Below are 18,838 nucleotides of genomic sequence, written 5' to 3'. Positions count from 1 at the left end.
GCACAATTCATACAGGTCAAAGCAATGGGGTGCTTCTACCTCCAAAGTTGGAGTAGACAAATCACAACCATACAGGAAACAGTCCCAATGACTTCCCCCTGCCTGCACCAATCACTTATCTCCTGGCAGCACCCTTAGGGGGAAAATTAGCATTTTTTTCTCAAAATTGGCACATCATAACCCAGGGCAAGTGGGTTCTAAATATCGTGTCACAGGGCTACAAGTTCCATTTCCATACCCTGCCAAAGGCAAACGGCTGGCCACATCTGCCACAAAATCAGTGGGCAGAGGCACAAAAACAAGTCTCATCCCTGATGGAAATGGGGGCCATTCAACAAGTACCAGAGCGAGAGCAGAGACAAGGATTTTACTCAAGACTGTTCTTGATACCCAGAAAGGACAAGGCCTGGAGGCCAATAGTGGACCTATCTATTCTGAACACATTCCTGGATATACCAAAATTCAAGATGTTAACTTTGCTGCAGCTTCTGCCCATGCTGGGCAAGAACAATTGGCTTGTGACTAGACCTAAAAGAGGCATACCTGCATGTCCCAATCAGACAAATATGCAAAAGATACCTCAAATTCAAGGCTGGATCAATGCATTACCAATTCTCTGCACTGCCCTTTGGCTTATCTACTGCGCCCAGGGTCTTTACAAAGTGCCTGGCACCAGTAATTGCATTCTGCAGACAAAGAGGAATACAAATATATCCTTACTTGGACGACTGTCTATTTCAAGCAGAGAACAAGGACATTTTTCTACAACATCTGGCGTTTGTGAAAAGACTTCTAACATGCCTAGGGTACACAGTCAACGAAAATAAATCAAAACTAGTACCCTCTCAAGAGATAATATTCCTGGGTGCAAGCTTAAATACAACTGCCCAGATGGCTTATCACATGCCAGACAAACAAAGGCAGCTGACTACCTATTTCAAAATGTTGGCAACAAAGGCCCAGTTATCTGCAAGAAAAATTCTGCAGGCTTTGGGCTTCATGGCATCCTGCATCCTACTAATTCCATATGCAAGACTGCATATGAGGAAACTTCAATGATACCTAAAAAGTGTTTGGACTCAACATTGCCACAGCCTGGAAACTATGATTACTCTCATTCCCTGCCTGCAACAGGAGTTTCGATGGTGGGCAAAGGCTTGTCACCAAAACAAATGACAGCCATTCAGATTACCCCCAGCCAGGCAGACACTACAACGGATGCATCAGATTATGCCTGGGGGGCCCACATGGCAGGAAGATGCATTCAGGGCACATGGACTTCAAACCAAATGCATCTACATTTCAATCAAAAAGAGATGCTAGCTGTTCAAAATGCCCTGACAGCCTTCAAGGACCTACTTCATCCGGGACAACTACTGATAAAGACAGACAACAACACGGTCATGTGGTATATAAACAAGCAGGGGGGCACACATTCTTACCCCCTTTGCAGACTAGCCATGACTTTGTGGGACACAGCATTGACTTACCAAGTACATCTGCAGGCACAATTCCTGCCAGAAAGGAAAAATACTCTGGCAGACTAAGTAGAAACCTCATGGGTTCCCACGAGTGGCAGCTGGATCCACAAGTCTTCAGCATGATAACAAGGAAATGGGGATGTCCGGACATGTATCTATTCGCCTCCCCTCACAACTACCAACTAAGAAGATTCTGCACAAGGATTTATCACAGACAAGCATGGAAAGTGGACGCCCTATCTTTCAGCTGGAAAAATCTTTCAGTATATACCTTTCCCCCACTGCCTCTCCTCCACAAGGTACTCCTAAAGGTCAGACAGGAGAAGCCACAGATGATACTGATTGCCCCAGACTGGCCCCGCCAGTACTGGTATCCAATGCTAAGGAACTTGTCTCAATGCCCAGCTTGGACCTTACCTCAAATACCTCATCTACTGTCCCAGCAAAACAATCAGATCCTGCACAGCCAACTCAGGACTTTAAACCTGGCAGCATGGCGAATAATGTAGTCATACAAAACACACCTCTGAGTAAAGCTGTGATGGATGTCATTTTGGAAGCCAGAAGCCCTAGTACTAGAAAACGTATGCTGGAAAATGGAAGAGATTCTGTGCTTGGAACCAGGCACAAGGAACTGGATACAGCTGTGCCAAATATTCCTCAGATTTTGCAATACTTAACTGAGATGCTGGACAAAGGCCTATCTTTTTCATCTATTAAAATTCATGCCTCTGCCATTTCGGCTCATTACAATACAGAGCCACCAATCTTTTCTCATCCCTTATTAAAGCAGTACCTCAGAGGAGCCAAAAATTTAAGGCCTCCAAGGAGATCACCAATGCCTGCATGGGACCTCAACTATGTCTTGGAAAAACTCACCCTGCCTCCTTTTGAGCCAGCTGATACTGCTGACATAAAGTTTTTATCTTGGAAAACAGCTCTGCTCCTAGCAATAACTTCTACAAGACGAGTTTCAGAGCTACAGGCTGTCATGGCTGTGGAACCTTTTATCATTTTTTATCCAGACAGGGTCTCTCTGAGGACAAACCCAACATTTATGCCTAAGGTGGTGTCCAGTGTGGCTCTTAACCAAATTATTCATCTGCCAACTTTTTATCCAAATCCAGAGAAATAACAATAAGGCAGAGAACTCCAAGTAGAGCCGGTCAAAAACTTTTATTCGATAAAACCAAAGATAAAATCTTCCATAAGAGCTTTCAGGCTACCTGCCCTTCATATAACAAAGAACATCACAGATGCATATTTAAAATACATAACAACCAACCAGATTTCAGTATTTTACCCTCCTTTTCTTGAGGATGGGTTTTAAAGGTACAATAGCATTTATACCTGGTGGCTTATCTGCCCCTAATCTTACAATTCATCTAGTCTCAGCACATTTCATATCATTAAATAAATCACCACCCCTGACATTAGGAGTAATCACCTGTATTGCCATGAATAAAAAAGTATGATCCATGTTCATTTTTACATGTGCCAATGCATTATGTTCATTACAATGTTTAGTATCTGACAAGTGCTGAAATATCCTTGTCTTGAACATAGTATTCGTTTTGCCTACATAGTATACTTCACATTTCTGACAGACTGCTATGTATACCAGATTGTGTCCTACAATCAGCATAGCCTCTAAATACATACTGTTTGTCTGCCCTTGGATGCACAAATATTTATTTCTGTAAAATGTACTGAATTGCTTTACAGTGATGACACGGAAAAGTGCCCTTCTTGTTGATACTAGGGATGCATTTTAAACAATTTTTGGGTTCTTTACAAAGTATATCTTTCAAACTCCTATTTTTTCTAAATACAAAATTAGGTGTAAGGTCTAAAATCTCTCTGAGTTTAGGATCCGTGTGTAGTACCTGCCAATGATGTTTAATAATCTCACATATATTACCCACATCGCTGCTATAAGTAAGCACCATCTTATTTCTTTCTTTACAGACTGATGGAGTTATCTGTTTATCTTTTATATCTCCATTCTCTTTGTATAGCCAGTGTTTAGCTGTACTATTACATTTGATCTTACTATGTTCAATTAAAGGTTCTATCCTGTCCCATTTATACCCCCTCTGTATCAAGTTATCATGGAAATTATCTACTTCTTCCTGAAATTTGGCATCCTCACTACAGAGTCTTGAAATCCTACAAATCTGTCCCTTGACAATATTGTCAAAGGTATGGCGTGGGTGCATACTATCATAAGTAAGCAGGTTGTTACGCCAGCAAGTTTTTCTGTACAGCTATGTCTCTACATCACGTCCCTCCTTTTTGGTTAATCTTACATCCAAAAAATCTAATGTTAGTTCAGAATAATTGACTGAAAATCTGAAAAATTCTGAACTCCCTTCTAAGTACATTATAAAGGCCTTTAATTCCTGTTCCGTGCCATCCCATAAAAAGAAAATATCGTCCACAAAACTTGCATAAAAATGTAACTTGTTGGACCATGCATGTCTAACCTCAAATATGGTACTATCCTCCCAATATGCCAACTCTAAGTTGGCATATGAGTTAGCACAGGGTGTGCCCATGGCAACACCCTGCTGTTGTCTAAAATACATCCCTTGACACATAAATACATTGTATTCCAACACAGTGTTTAGTAATTTACAGATTCTTTAAACAGTGTCAGTGTTATGTTGAGTTTTATTACTCAATACATTCTCTATCGCTTTTATTCCATAAGCATTGTCAATCACTGTAAAAAGATTATTTACATCCAACGTAACAAACCTGCATTTCTTCTCATTGATCTCCGTCAAATACTCAGACCCAATAAATTGTGCTGTATCTCTCAATATTCTTGGATAGAGGTTCAATACAGGTTTCAGAACGCATTCAACCCAAATTGATATATGTTCAGTGACCCAGCCCCTACCTGACACAATAGGTCTTAGGGGTGGGTCCACAGCACTCTTATGTATTTTTGGGAGTGCTTTGAATTCAGGTACAATCGGATGTAAAATTAATAAAAAGTCTCTCAATTCTTGATCCATCAATCCTACAAAGTGCAGATTTCTAATATTATTATGCACCTGTTCTATCAAATTCTTAATCATGACTGGAGAAACCTTAATAAATGCTCCTTCATCCTCTAACAAAATTTTCAATTTCGTACTATAGAACTATTTATTCATGACAACTACTGCACCCCTCTTGTCCGCTGGTTTTATTATTATATTTTCATTATTCATCAAATCATTGAGTGCCAACCTCTGTGCTCCAGATAAATTATAGTATTTTTTCTTTCGGTCATTCTTAAAATACTGTTCTAAATCATGTTCACACATCTTGACAAAAACTGACATGGCAGGACTGAAAAACGGCATATACTCACTCGGCTGTCTAAACTTAATGTTTGTTTCAGACATGTTATTCCCTTTAAACATTTGCTTTAACATCACATTTCTAGCAAAGTTAAAAACATCTAAAACAACTTGACTATGTTCGGACAAAGTGTCCGGTATAAATGTTAAACCTTTGTTCAGTACTTGCATCTGTAAATCATTAAGTTCATAGCCAGATATGTTAAAAACAATATTGACATCACCCACAGTCATCCCGAGACTCTCCGTCTCTTCTGACCGTTGTACTGCGACACACTCCATTTGCGCGAGTTCTTCTTGCGGACAGGAGCCGGTAGCATAGGAAAAGTTTTGCTAAAAGCTGTGGCTGTAGTTTTAGGTTTCGCTCCCATGGCTACAAACGCTTCACCTTTATCAGCCGATGGACTCATGTGTTCCTGCTGACTAACCTCCATGTTAGGGTGTACTGACGTCAACCTCTCATCATTGGTGGTTTATCCAAATCCACAGAACAAGGGGGAGAGAATTATGCATTCTTTGGACGTACACAGACAGCTTAGTTTCTACTTGGACAGAACCAAAGTTTTCAGAAGGACAGAGCAATTACTAGTGGCATATGCTGCAGGATCACAAGAAAAGGCTATTTCGAAGCAGACTATTTCAAAGTGGATAGGCCATTGCATTCGTTTCTGCTACTTACACTATGGCAAGCCAGTGCCCAAGGGCATTATGGCACATTCAACCAGAGCTGCAGCCACTTCAGCAGCCTTTCTCAGGGGAGTACCAACCAAGGACATTTTAGAGGCTGCTACTTGGAGTTCAGTGCACACCTTTACAAATCACTATCATCTGGCACTTTACTCTAAATCCAGGGCAGGCTTTGCCACTGCAGTTCTGCAGGGCCTCATAGCCGCTCCTAACGCTGTTTAGCTGCAGCCTCCCAACCGTAGCTTTGGGACTCTACCCAAATGTAATGACTGCAACAGTGAAACACGAAGAACATAGTACAGTTGTGTACACTTACCATAAATGTAGATGTTCGAGTGTATTCAGTGTTGCAGTCCAGGTTACCCACCTGCCATCCCCCTTTCTTCTGATGGAACCTATCTTTCCTTCTTTGATTTATACAACCTTTGTGGTGTATTTGCTTGTAGAGGAAGGTAAAGTTTATATTGGTGCATGTATTTATATATATATATATATATATATATATATATATATATATAAATTTTGGCTACCCTTTTAGGGGGCACCTGACATCTGGGGCAAGAAAAACTAAAGAAAATGGCGTCGGCCACATCTTTTATATCCCTGACGACCTGACGTCAGGGAAGGGGCGACAGCAGCTGATGCAGGACCCAGGATTTTGGAATTCAGGCCGACTGAGGGCAACCTGCCAGCAGGATTACCCAAATGTAATGACTGCAACAGTGAATACACTCGAACATCTACGTTTATGGTAAGTGTACACAACTGTACTTTCTGTACATACTTTCACCAAGCATTACCATCTGCCACATACTTTCACCAAGCATTACCATCTGCCAATTTTCTCTATATCCAGAGCTGGCTTTGCCAGTGCAATCTTGCAGGGCCTTATAGCTGGTCCTAATGCTATCTAAATTCCTCCTTCCATCCTTAGCTTTGGGAATCTACCTAAATGTGTGATGACTGCAACAGTGAAACATGAAGAACATAGTACAGTTGTGTACACTTGCCATAAATGTAGATGTTTGAGTGTATTCACTGTTACAGTCCTGGTTACCCTCCCTCCAGCCCCCTTACCTTTTTTCTGCTATACCTCTACTCTCCTTTACTATGCTCAAAAGCTTTTTGGTGTATTTGCTTTTTTGTTGGAGGTATAACCTTGTATATTTATAGATTTTATGGCTTCCCATTAGGGGGGCACCTGACATCTGGGGCAAGAAAAACTGATGTAATGGCTTCGGCTGCATGTTTTATACCCCTGACAATACAGAAAAAGGGACCGCAACCGAAGCAGGACCCAAGACTTTGTTAATCAGGCTGACTGAGGGCTACTGCAAGCGATAACCCAAATGTGATGACTGCAACAGTGAATACACTCAAACAACTACATTTATGTTAAGTGTACACAACTGTATTTTCTAAACTACTTGTGTCAATTGATAAAAAATTACCTTTCTTATTCTTCTGTAAAAGTTCATCTCATGGCCATATCAGCATGTCTGCCCCTGGAACCCCCCTTGCTGGCCTGGCTCGACATAAAGCTCTTCCTTAAAGGGAATCTTGCACATGAGACCACCTAGGAAACCTATCCCTCCTCTTTGGGATCTTAACTACATCTTAGAGAAATTAACCCAACATCCCTTTGAACCTGCCGGCCCTTCCTTCTTACAGATGTTTACATGGATGATGGTCTTTCTGGTGGCTATCACTTCAGCCAGAAGAGTGTCAGAACTGCAGGCTGTAATGGCCTGTCCCCCCTACACCGTCTTTCACAAAGATAGGGTGTCCTTGTGAACCAACCCCTCCTTTATGCCTGAAGTGGTCAATGATCTCTCTCTCAACCAATCCATTCATCTGTCCACCTTTTTTTCCCTCACCCACTAATGAAGGGGAGAGGATCCTGCACTCCCTGGATGTGCTCAGCCAACTTAGATTCTACCTGGACAAGACCAAGGCCATCAGAAAGACTAACTAGCTCTTTGTCTCCTTTCACACCAGAGCCCTGGGTAAGGCAATCTCCAAGCAAACCATTGCATGCTGCATCAGGAAAGCTATTTGCTTCTGCTACTCTCACCACAGAAAGGAACCCCCAGTGGGAATCAAGGTCAATTCCACTAGAACTGTGGCCACCCCACACCTTCACCAAGCATTACAAATTGGATCAAGTTTCCAGAGTTAGAACAGGATTCGCCAGAGCAATCCAGCAGGGCCTTTTAGAACCCTCTGCATCTACCACCACCCTCTCCTCCTCTTAGGCTGTGGTACCCTCCCACACCTAGAATACTGCAACATAGGAACAGAAGGACATAGAATAGTTGTGTAAAATGTTACCATAACCATAGATGTCCTTCTCTTCCATGTTGCAGTGTTCCTTCCCGCCCACCAGCCCCCCCTAGTCTTATACCTTCCTGTACTACCTACATTTCAGTAGGTCTCCAAGTTACACACCTATAAACAACTGGCACACCTACTGCTGGATCTTATTCTCTGCCTTTTGGCCTTCAAGTTCTGAGGATTGTGTGTGCCGGCGTCACATTTAAGGCACCTTGGTTTATTGCCGTACGTGTGACGTCCCACACTACAAAAGCCAAGCTGAAGCTTTTGTATAGAAGCCGATGTACGAGTCGCCTGAGAGCAGGAAATCCCACACCTAGAATACTGCAACATGGAAGAGAAGGACTTCTATGGTTATGGTAAGATTTTACACAACTATTCTTTACATCAACTGGACGTACATGGGCAATTATGTTTCTACCTGCACAGAGCCAAGGAATTCCGAAAATCAGAGCAACTGTTTGTATCCTTTTCAGATAAGAAAAAGGGCAAACCCAATATCTAAAGTCATGCTTTCCAAATGGCTTACTGATTGTATAACCTTCTCAAAATAGAAACTTCCAGGAAAGATAAAAGGTAATTCTGCAAGGGCTGTTGCGATCTCGTCAGCCTTTCAGGCTAGGCTACCCATGGATTCAGTTTGTGCTGCAGCGACATGTGTAAAGCCTCATACCTTTATTACTCATTACAAAGTGGATTTGGCCTCCAGGAACAGGGCTACCTTTGAGTCCACTGTTCTGAACAATATTTTCACTTGAGCCGCCCAAGAAAGAAGGTGCTACGGCTGCTGTCCATCCAGTAGTGAATGAAGGCCAGATAGGACAACATAACATTAAGAAGTTATGTACTTACCATAACATTCCATATTTGTTGTTCATCTTGCCTTCATTCTTGCGTCCCACCCTACTTCCCCCAACCTTTCGCTCCTGGAGGATCAAGAGATCTCATAAAATTGGAAATTCATGCTCTCTGAATCTCTTCCTTAGTTTTTTTATTGGACATGGTTTTATGTAGGTACTACTAGTTTAGTATTTGCAAGCAAGATCTGGGTAATCTTCCCTATGCATGATGGGGTAGGGTGTAGCCTCGAGCCGGTGGAAGCTCTCGAGCTTTAGTACAGGGCGAGTCGGAACTGATTCTTAGTTCCGAACCCATCCAGCAAAGAATGAAGGCGAGATGGACAACAAACATGGAATGTTATGGTGAGTACATAACTTCTTATTAATTCTGTAATAAAACAGTGATAAAAAATCATCACCATGGTGTGTCTTGTAGCAGTCCTCCCTTTATTCAGGGGGAATAACGAGTGCATTTACTTAAAAAAAATTCTTATTTATTCTCTGATAATGGAGTGCCCCTTTTTAACAGCTTAATGATCTTACATAGGATTTCCCCTTGTTGTAAGGGCTTTCTTGAAAAGAAGGATTCAAGAAGGCTTGTGTGTGGCTTATTTTCCCGATTGGTGGTTTGAAATGCACCGCATTTGAATAGAGATGAAGGTGGGGCAAATGTGTCCTTTCTGGTCCTCACCTTCCCAAATGGCAACAAATGCATTTGTATGGTGGGTTTAAAGATGAAGATTTTAATATTACAGATCTTACTGAGGATTATTGTTCACTCCGCTATATAAAACTAATGTGACAAAAACATTAAAATGAAAGCATAAAATATTTTGAATTAAAATAAAAAATGGGTCATACTTTTCTTGAAGAGTGTGCTTCATCAGATACTTGGGGGACTGTCCCTTTTGTTTAATACTCTGTTACCAGAACAACTGTTCGGGTTTTTATTTTACCTGTAGGTGTAGTTATCTGTGTCCCCTTTTAAACGGCTTGCTCCATTTAAAACAGTCCTTTAGTACTAAGATGAGATGAACAATTAGTAAATAAAATGCTTTAACATTTAGATTTCTTCAAGGCAATGCAGCAGAGACTGTAATTGAAAACACTTTTCGTAAATATTTCATTGTGCACAAGCAGAGTGCTTGGTGAAGTATAGGTTCATAGTTGTGTACTAGGCTAATGGCCCGGGAGCCTTTACAAGCCTAGCTCATAGGATTACGCTGGCATCGTGCCACCCGACCTTAGTTCCCAGTGCCTATGTCGAGTAAAGCCACTGGAATGATCCCTGGGGTGAATTTTGTATGCTGAGCAGTTATGGAGTCTGTTTTTTTTTTTTTTATGGCAGTACCACACTACTTGTATAACATTTGCATTTTTTTATATTGTGCTTTATATACTGACTGATGGTCCATTGGATCAGATGGCTAACTGTGATAAACTATAAATATATAAATAAATGCTCGAGCCCATGAATTGCTGCACTAAAAGGAGCCGTGCAGTTAAGATGTCAAGTTGATGACTGTACTTTTAAAGTGATTTGCAAATGTTTCTGTATACATAGTAGAATTTTTTATTAAACTATAGCCCCAAAAAATATACCTGTTCCTGTTGTTGCATTACCTTAAGGTAATGTACGGTATGCCCATAGACGTTAATGAGGCACCTTTGAGCATTCTGTCTTACTGGGAGGTACCACTCAAGCCAATTCTAGTTGTATGCAAGTCAGAAGATTGGGTAATTCAAGCCACCTGAGGTAATGGATGGCAGTAGCTTGGTGAGATTTATTTGACAGACCAGCTGCTAACTTGACTATGATTGTAGCATTGTTCCAGCTTTGGTAGTTAGGAGGATTGTAGGTTAGTGAGCACGGGAGGGGCATGTAGACTTGGTAACAACATACACTTTTCCTATTCTGATGCTGAAGAAATTAAAGTTCCCTGTTTTTTTCCTTATTGACAATGGCACATAAAAATATTTTTCAAATATACATTTTCTCTCTATGAAGGGAAAGACAAAAACATTTGTTGATGGAGGAAAGTACTGTTTGGTAGTTTATGCACTTAATGCTGTGGTGCTAAAGTAACTAATTATCCGAACATAGTTAAATTACTGTTAACTTGCACATATACTTATTTTATTTATCTTTCTACATTTGTTTACTGGGAAAATCTGACTAGGCAAAACCACCTTTTAGTGGAGGCCAAGGGAGGAAAGTTCCAAGAAGACTGTGAACATATAAGCAGTGCAGCAAAATAAAGCAGATGTTACAGCATATTTCCAAAGTAATCATTTGCATAGTGCTATAAAAGGAACAAGAGACTTAAAGCTAAGGGCAGAGAAACATTTCTTACAGATATGAATTGGTAGAGATGCAGTGGCATTTCTGTATGCAATGTAGCAATTAAGTTAAAAGCATGGCAGCACAAGTACTTATGTAGTAATGTACAGTATCTAAGCCTGATAAAACAAAAAGGAGTTGAAGTTCATGCAGGTAAGAACGATAGAAGAGAAAAAGCGGGTCTGCATGTTTAGTGCCAAGAGTTTAGAAGGAAATATCTTAGTTGTGAATTGAAGCTGTTAAAGTTAAGTTTGTCTGTTTTAAAGAGTATTGTTCCTGATGTTAGAGATATAGATGGGGTATAGGACATCACCAGATCATGCAGGAGTTTGTCTTTAGAGCAAAGCTCTCTGAGTGGGAGGTACCACTCATAAGTTGCCAATTCTAGTGGTAAGCAAGTCAGAAGATTGGGTAATTCAAGCAAGCTGAGGTAATGGATGGTAGTACATTGGTGGGATTTATTTGAGAGATCAGCTGCTAACTTGACTGTTTTATTGTTTAGTTAGGATGATTGTAGATTAGTGAGCATGGAAGAGGCATGTAGACTTGGTAATAAGAAACCAATTGCAGGTTTTCTTTGACCTTGATCTGCAAAATAGGATTTAGCGCTGTGTAGGAGACCTAACCTTCTGTGTGCTGTATTAACAACATAGTGGATGGTATTGGCCAAATTTTAGATTATTGTCTGTAATAACTCCAAACACTTTTATATGGGAGGCTTGCTCTTAGTAAAATTGTATTTTGTGGTTGCATAATACTTTGGGGATGACAGTCATTCATTTTGTCTTTTTTAGATTTAGTATGAATTGAGATTGATCCAGCCAATTGTCATTTAATGTTGAAGTTCTGACATGTTGATGGTTGAGTATATAAGTGTTGAATCATCAGTATATTGAATTATGTTTGACTGTTTGGATGTTCTTCCTGTTTCACTGTTGCAGTCATTACATTTGGGTTATCTGCCTGCAGGTAGCCCTCAGCCGGCCTGAATATATCAAAGTCTTGGATCCCTGCGTCGGACGCTGTCTCTTCTTCCATGACGTCAGGTCGTCAGGGGTATAAAACATGCAGCCGACGCCACTACATCAGTCTTTGTTGCTGAGCGGTGCCCGAAGCAGAAGCAGTTCGCAAGTGCTGGTCAGCTCACTCCTGAAATTTTCATTTTTGAGTTTCAGAACCGAAGTCTTCAAAAAAGCTAAGTGCCCAGTTAGGGATCCTTTTTCTTGCTCTTAATCGATGTCAGTAAAAGTTAGCAATTGTATTACCTGTGGAAAGCAAATACCTCATAAAGATTTTCATTCGTACTGCATTCCTTGCTTAGGCCCAGACCACGATGTCCCTCACTGTCGGTTTTGTGCCTTATTCAACCCCTGAACTATTCGTTGTTGGTCTGTTTTTGCAGCAAATTATTTTGGTACTCAGTTTAACTATCCAGACATGGCTTCAGTAATCCATCCGACTACTAACATTCCGAAAAAACGTAACTATAAAGACCGAGACAGACCGCATAGGTCCAAAACTGCTGACGATGCTTCCGTTAAGCTAGTTGCCAGTTCACCGGTACTCAGTGAGGTGCTTTCTCAGCCCTTGATACCCGCTACTTAAGAGTCACAAGCCTCTACTGAGACCCATTTGGAGTCCGGTATGCCGCGAGATGCTTCTTCAACTATGGAACCTGCGGATGTCTCTACCTTGGTTTGGTCCGGAGCCGCTGTGCAGGCACCGGCTTCTGAGGGTGCATTCAGGCCTACAGATTTGCATTTCAAACAGACACCATCTTCTTCATCAAGGCCTAAAACTCGACCCACACCTAGAAAACCAACATCCAAACCGCATGGTCAGGCCCATATGCCTAAAAAAAAAATGCTTAGAATGGCTGAAGATCTTATTACTTTAATTAGGGGAAGCCAGCCTTCCCCCTCTAAGAGACCTAGAACTGATTATCCTTCTGATTCTTCTGATAAGGATTCTAAAATTTCTCTTTCTTCTGATTACCAGGATTTGCCCCTATCCACCTATAAGGATTCTGATGCTGAGGATTCCATTTCCTCTGCTTCCCCTCCAGAAGATTTTTCTTTTGGTGAAACCTTGCACTCTCTTATTACTCTGACTCCAAAAAGAAGCTTAGGGAATTCTTACTCCTCCCTCAGCACAGGCCTTTAGCTATCCCTCCCGTTCTGGACATTGTAAATGATGCCTTCTTGGAATCTATCCTGGCCCCTGACTCTTTATCTGCAGCTCCCAGAAAACCTGACAGGTATTACAGAGTACCTGACTCTCACAAGTTCCTCTTCAAGAATCCTACTGCGGATCCAGAGACCATTTCCCAAGGACCAAAAGGCATTAAGGCAACTGCTGCCAAAATCCCTACCCCCTCTGATAGAGACTCCAGGGCCTTGGACAGATGGAGGAAGAAGGGTATACACTTTTGCTACTTTGGCTGTTAGGGTCTTAAATTGCCAGTTTCATATGTTAAAGTATCAGCAGCATATTATGGGATTACTTAAAAAATTATGTTGATTCCTGACTGCGCTGAACATAAAGAATTACAGGATTTAATGCATCCTGCTGAACAAGTTGGTAAACAAACTCTGCAATGTGGTTTTGACTCTTTAGAAGTTGGAAGTAGTAGGACACCCCTTATGGAAAAATGTCAAAATGACTTAACCTTAACTCTTCCAAGCCCTGCTCAACTGCCTGCTCCCTTAGGGGAAAAGCTCACACTGCATATAAAAAAACTGGGAACTCATTACTCAGGACAAATGAGGTTTTCTTCGTGTTTCACTGTTGCAGTCATCACATTTGGGTTATCTGCTTGCAGTAGCCCTTCCTTAGTCGGCCTGATTATCAAAGTCTTGGGTCCTGCGTTGGTTGCTGTCTCGTCTTCCGTAATGTCAGGTGGTCAGGGGTATAAAGCATGCAGCCAACCCCATTACATCAGTCTTTCTTGCCGTGCAGTGCCCGAAGCAGAAGCAGTTCGCAAGTGCCGGTCGGCCGACTCCAGAAATTTTCGTTTTCGAGTTTCAGTACTGAAGAGTTCAACTAAAGCTAAGTACCCCGTTGGGGAAACTTTTTCTTGCTCTAAACCGATGTCAGTAAAAGTCAATAATTGTATTTCTTGTGGAAAGCAAATACCTCATAAAGATTTTCATTCGTACTGTATTCCTTGCCTAGTCCCTGACCACGACGTACCTCGATGTCAGTTTTGTGCCTTATTTAAGCAACAAACTATTTGTCGTCTGTATATTTAGGCTTCTAAATATTTTGGTGCTCGGTTCAATTATCCAGATATGTCTTCGGTAAGCCACCCGACTACCGACTTTCTGAAAAAACACAAAGATAAAGACAGAGACAGGCCACCTAGGTCCAAAGCTGCCGACGACGCTTTTCCTAAGCCAGTCGCCAGTTCGCCGGTACTTAGTGAGGCTCTTTCGCAGCCCCTGTTACCCGCTACTTCAGATTTGCAGGCCTCTACTGAGACCCATTCGGAGTCCAGTATGCCGCGAGATGCTTCAACTGTGAAACCTGCAGATGTCTCTACCTTGGATGGGTCTGGAGCTGCTGTGCAGGCAGTGGCTTCTGAGGGTGTATTCAGGCCTACTGACTTGCATATTAAACCGATGCTATCTTCTTCTTCAAGGCCTAAAACTCGAACCATGCTGCATGGTCAGGCCTCTATGCCTAAAAAACAAATTATAAGAATGGCTGAAGACCTTATTACTTTAATCATGGGAAGCCAACCTTCCCCCTCTGAGACCTAGGACTGAATTTGCTTATGATACTTCTGACCAGGATTCTGAAATTTCTGATGTTCTTCATCTCACATTGCTGCAGTCCTTACTTATGGGTAGTCCGCTGTCCTCGGTCGGCCCGAATACCAAAGTATTAGGCTGACGTCGGTCATGGGCGCCTAGATCTGACATCAGAGCGTCAGGGTATAAAGGCGCATGACCGACGTCATATCCTCAGTCTTTTTTGCCGCATGGTCCGATGCAGAAGCAGCGTTGCAAGTGCCGTTCGGCGTTCTGAAATTTTTCGTTTTCGGAGTTTCAGACCGATACCAAGTTGGGCTAAGTACCCGTTGGGAATATTTTTGTTTTTCTTGCCTCAGTTACTTACGGATGTCAGAAAAAGTGAATAATTGTATTTCTTGTGGGAAACAGATACCGCATAGGGATTACCACTCGCTTTGTATTCCTTGTTTGGGACGAGCACGGCGTAGTCGGGTGTCGGTTTTGTGCTAGGTTTAATAAGCGCACTATAAAACGGAGGTTAGATTGCGCTAGGTTAGTCTTTGGCAAGAGGTGTAATTATAATATGCCGTCGGATGTTCCGGCCTGCTTCTACTAAGAAGCGCAAAGACAAATCTTTAAAGCCTAGGCAGGATGATTCGTCCGTTTCGGACGCCGGACCTTTAGAAGCTACAGCTGAACAGATGGATCCGGCTGAAGTTTCTGTTGAGTCCCAGGGGGAAACTTTGATTTTACAAGATGTGGCCTCTCAGGAGGCAGGTCAGGCTGAAGGGGCCTCTCAGGTTACTATTCTCCCTTCTATGCCTAAGGTGGTTAGACCTTCTGCTACTGTTTCTAAGGCTCCTTCTAAGAGCAGGTCTGTTTTGCCTTCCTCTGGTGTCAGTTCTGGTTCTTCAGGGTCTGTGCCTAAAAAGCACATGCTTAAAATGGCAGAGGATTTGATTACTTTAATTAGAGGTTCTATGCCCCCTCCTGATAAGAGGCCCAGGATGGAGCCAGAGTTGGAAAGTTTGGAGCAGGCCTCAGATGATTCAGAGTCTTCTGCTGAAGACATACAGGATTTCCCTCCTTATTCTGATTCTGATGCAGAGGATTCCACTCCTTCTGCTTCTCCTCCAGAGGATTTTTCTTTTTCAGAAACTCTGCATTCCATGAGGGAGCATTTTAAGTGGGAGGGACAGGATTACTCTGATTCTCGGAAGAGGCTTAGGGAGTTCTTGTTTTTACCACAGCATAGGCCCTTAGCTATACCTCCAGTTTTGGATGTTGTTTCAGATGTTTTCTCGGAAGCTTCCCTTAATCCAGATTCTGTGCCTCCTGCCCCAGTTAAACCGGACAGGTGTTACAGGGTGCCTGAGGCTCATAAATATCTGTATAAGAGTCCTAGGGCGGACCCAGAAACTATTAGTCAGGGGCCTAAGGGTGTTAGAGCCTCTGTTGTTAAGAATCCGGTTCCTCTGGATAAGGAAGCTAGAGCTTTGGATAGATGGGGTAAGAAGGTGTATACCTCTTCTACTTTAGCAATGAGAGCTTTGAACTGCCAGTTTCATATGTTGAAGTATCAGAATTTCCTCCTTTCTCAGCTAAGATCTAAAGTGGATGCTTTGGCAGAGGGCATAGAGTGTAAAGAATTGCAGGATTTAGTGCATGTTTCGGAACAGGTGGGTAAGCACTCTTTACAATGTGGTTTTGATGCTTTACAGGCTTCTTCTAGGGTAGCTGCCACTGGTTCAGTTATTCGTAGGCATGCCTAGCTTAAGGATCAGAATTTGTCTGAGCATGTTAAGTCTAGAATTCTGGATGCCCCTTTACAGTCTGAAGTTTTGTTTGGTCCTCCTGTGGAGTCAGTCTTAAAGAAAATGGAAGACAAGGCTAAGTCTATGCAGACTGTTAAAGATTTTTTGCAGGTACAACCTCCAAAGTTTAGTAGAAATTGGCCTACTAAGGGGTGGACGTACCCTTCTTCTGACTCTCAGTCTAGGGGTAGATCTAGGCGTGGTAGAGGCAGAGCTCAGAGTACCTTCAGGCCGAGACAATGGAGTTCGCCTGCTCAATCTGCTGGTGAGGGCAGGGGCCAGTCCTTTCGTAAACAGGCCCAATGACCTGCATTTTCAGCTGCCAGATTCTTCTTGCCTGGCAGCTCCTTTGGGAGGAAAGTTGGCTCTTTTCAAGCAAAATTGGCATTTAGTCACCCAGGACAAATGGGTATTGGACATTATAAACCGAGGTTACAAGTTCTATTTCCACACCATGCCTCCTTTCAAAGGCATGCCAGACGTCCCTCCTCGGCAAAGGATAGAGGCTCACAAACAAATTTCTTTACTTCTTCAAATAGGAGCTATTCTCTGTCAGAAGTGGGCCTAGGATTTTATTCTCACCTGTTTCTAGTTCCAAAGAAAGGGAACACGTGGAGACCAATTTTGGATTTATCTATCCTCAACACTTACCTGGACATTCCAAAGTTCAAGATGCTGACTTTACAACAACTTTTACCTCTGTTGGGAAAAGATCACTGGATGGTTACTCTGGATCTCAAAGAGGCTTACCTTCATGTTCCTATCAGGCCCAGTTGCAGGAGGTACCTGCGTTTTCGGACTGGAAATTTACATTATCAGTTCTCTGCATTGCCCTTTGGCTTATCTACTGCGCCCAGAGTGTTCACAAAGGTTCTGGCTCCAGTGATAGCATTTTTCAGATTAAGAGGAATACAGATTTATCCTTATTTGGATGACTGCCTGATTATTGCACAAGAAAAGGACGAACTTCTTCATCATCTACAGTATGTGATGGCAGTGTTAAGATGCCTAGGGTATTCTGTGAACGAAACAAAGTCCAGTCTAGTACCCTCTCAGGACATGTGCTTTCTGGGTGTGAGACTGAATACAGCTTCCCAGATGGCCTTTTTGACCCCGGACAAACAAAGAAGCCTTTCTCTTTATTTCCAGCAAATGTCTCTACGGTCCAGGCTGACTGCAAGGACAGTCCTTCAAGCCTTAGGGTTCATGGCATCTTGTATTCTGGTGCTTCCCAATGCCAAATTGCATATGAGGAAGCTTCAATGGTATCTCAAAAATGTGTGGACTCAGCACTGCCAAGATCTAGACACTGTCATTCAGATAATACCTTGCATTCAGAAGGAGTTTTTGTGGTGGGCTCAGGAATGTCACCTAAACAAGGGACTCTCTGTGACCCGACCAGAGGCGAGTCAGATTCTAACGACAGATGCCTCGGACAAGGCTTGGGGAGCACACCTCAATGGAAAATGGGTGCAAAACACGTGGCCTGTCAAACTCCAGCATTTGCATATCAACTTAAAGGAAATGTTAGCAGTCCAGTTTGCATTGATGGCTTTCAAAGATTTCCTTCACCCAGGGCAGGTGTTGATTCAAACAGACAACACTACTGTCATGTGGTACATCAACAAGCAGGGGGGAACCCATTCTTACCCTCTTTGCAGGCAAGCAATGATTCTGTGGGAAACTGCTCTCAATCTACACCTCAATCTTAAGGCAAGGTTTCTACCAGGAGCACAGAACTCCTTAGCAGATGTATTGAGCAGACAAATAGTGGATCCTCACGAGTGGAAATTGGATCCTCATGTATTTCAACAGTTGACAGTGTTATGGGGAACTCCAGACATAGATCTGTTCGCTTCTCCACTAAATTACCAGTTGCCAAAGTTTTGCACAAAATGTTTCATCACACAGCTTGGAAGGTGGACGCTCTATCATTCAGTTGGAACAATCTGCATGTATATGCCTTCCCACCTCTGCCTCTTCTTCCCAAGGTACTTTTGAAGGCCAGACAAGACAAGCCAACCATGATTTTGATAGCACCAGATTGGCCTCGACAACACTGGTACCCACTACTGAGGAGTTTAGTCGAGAACCTCCTTGGCCTCTGCCTTTGATTCCGCACCTTTTGTCACAAGAGGACAGTCACTTCCTCAATGTCAAGATTCAGTCTCTGCATCTAACAGCCTGGCATATTCGGTTTTAGACTCTGGAGGGTCTCAGCTTCCACAACAAGTTTTGAATGTTATTTTGGAGGC

At 42.4% G+C, this 18,838-nt stretch overlaps 1 protein-coding gene across 1 annotated transcript in view; it reads left to right on the top strand.

The window, feature by feature from the left end:
• The window catches only part of SCML2 (Scm polycomb group protein like 2), a 2,608,432-nt gene that overhangs the window by 877,739 nt on the left and 1,711,855 nt on the right, over positions 1-18,838 (top strand). The gene's annotated exons all lie outside the window — the stretch shown is intronic.

The sequence above is a fragment of the Protopterus annectens genome, chromosome 5.part1, assembly GCF_019279795.1.
Source record: "Protopterus annectens isolate FY-2018-M chromosome 5.part1, PAN1.0, whole genome shotgun sequence".
Classification (NCBI taxonomy): Eukaryota; Metazoa; Chordata; order Ceratodontiformes; family Protopteridae; genus Protopterus; species Protopterus annectens.
Note: the sequence above shows the minus strand (reverse complement) of the source record. Positions and strands in the feature narration are given on the sequence as shown.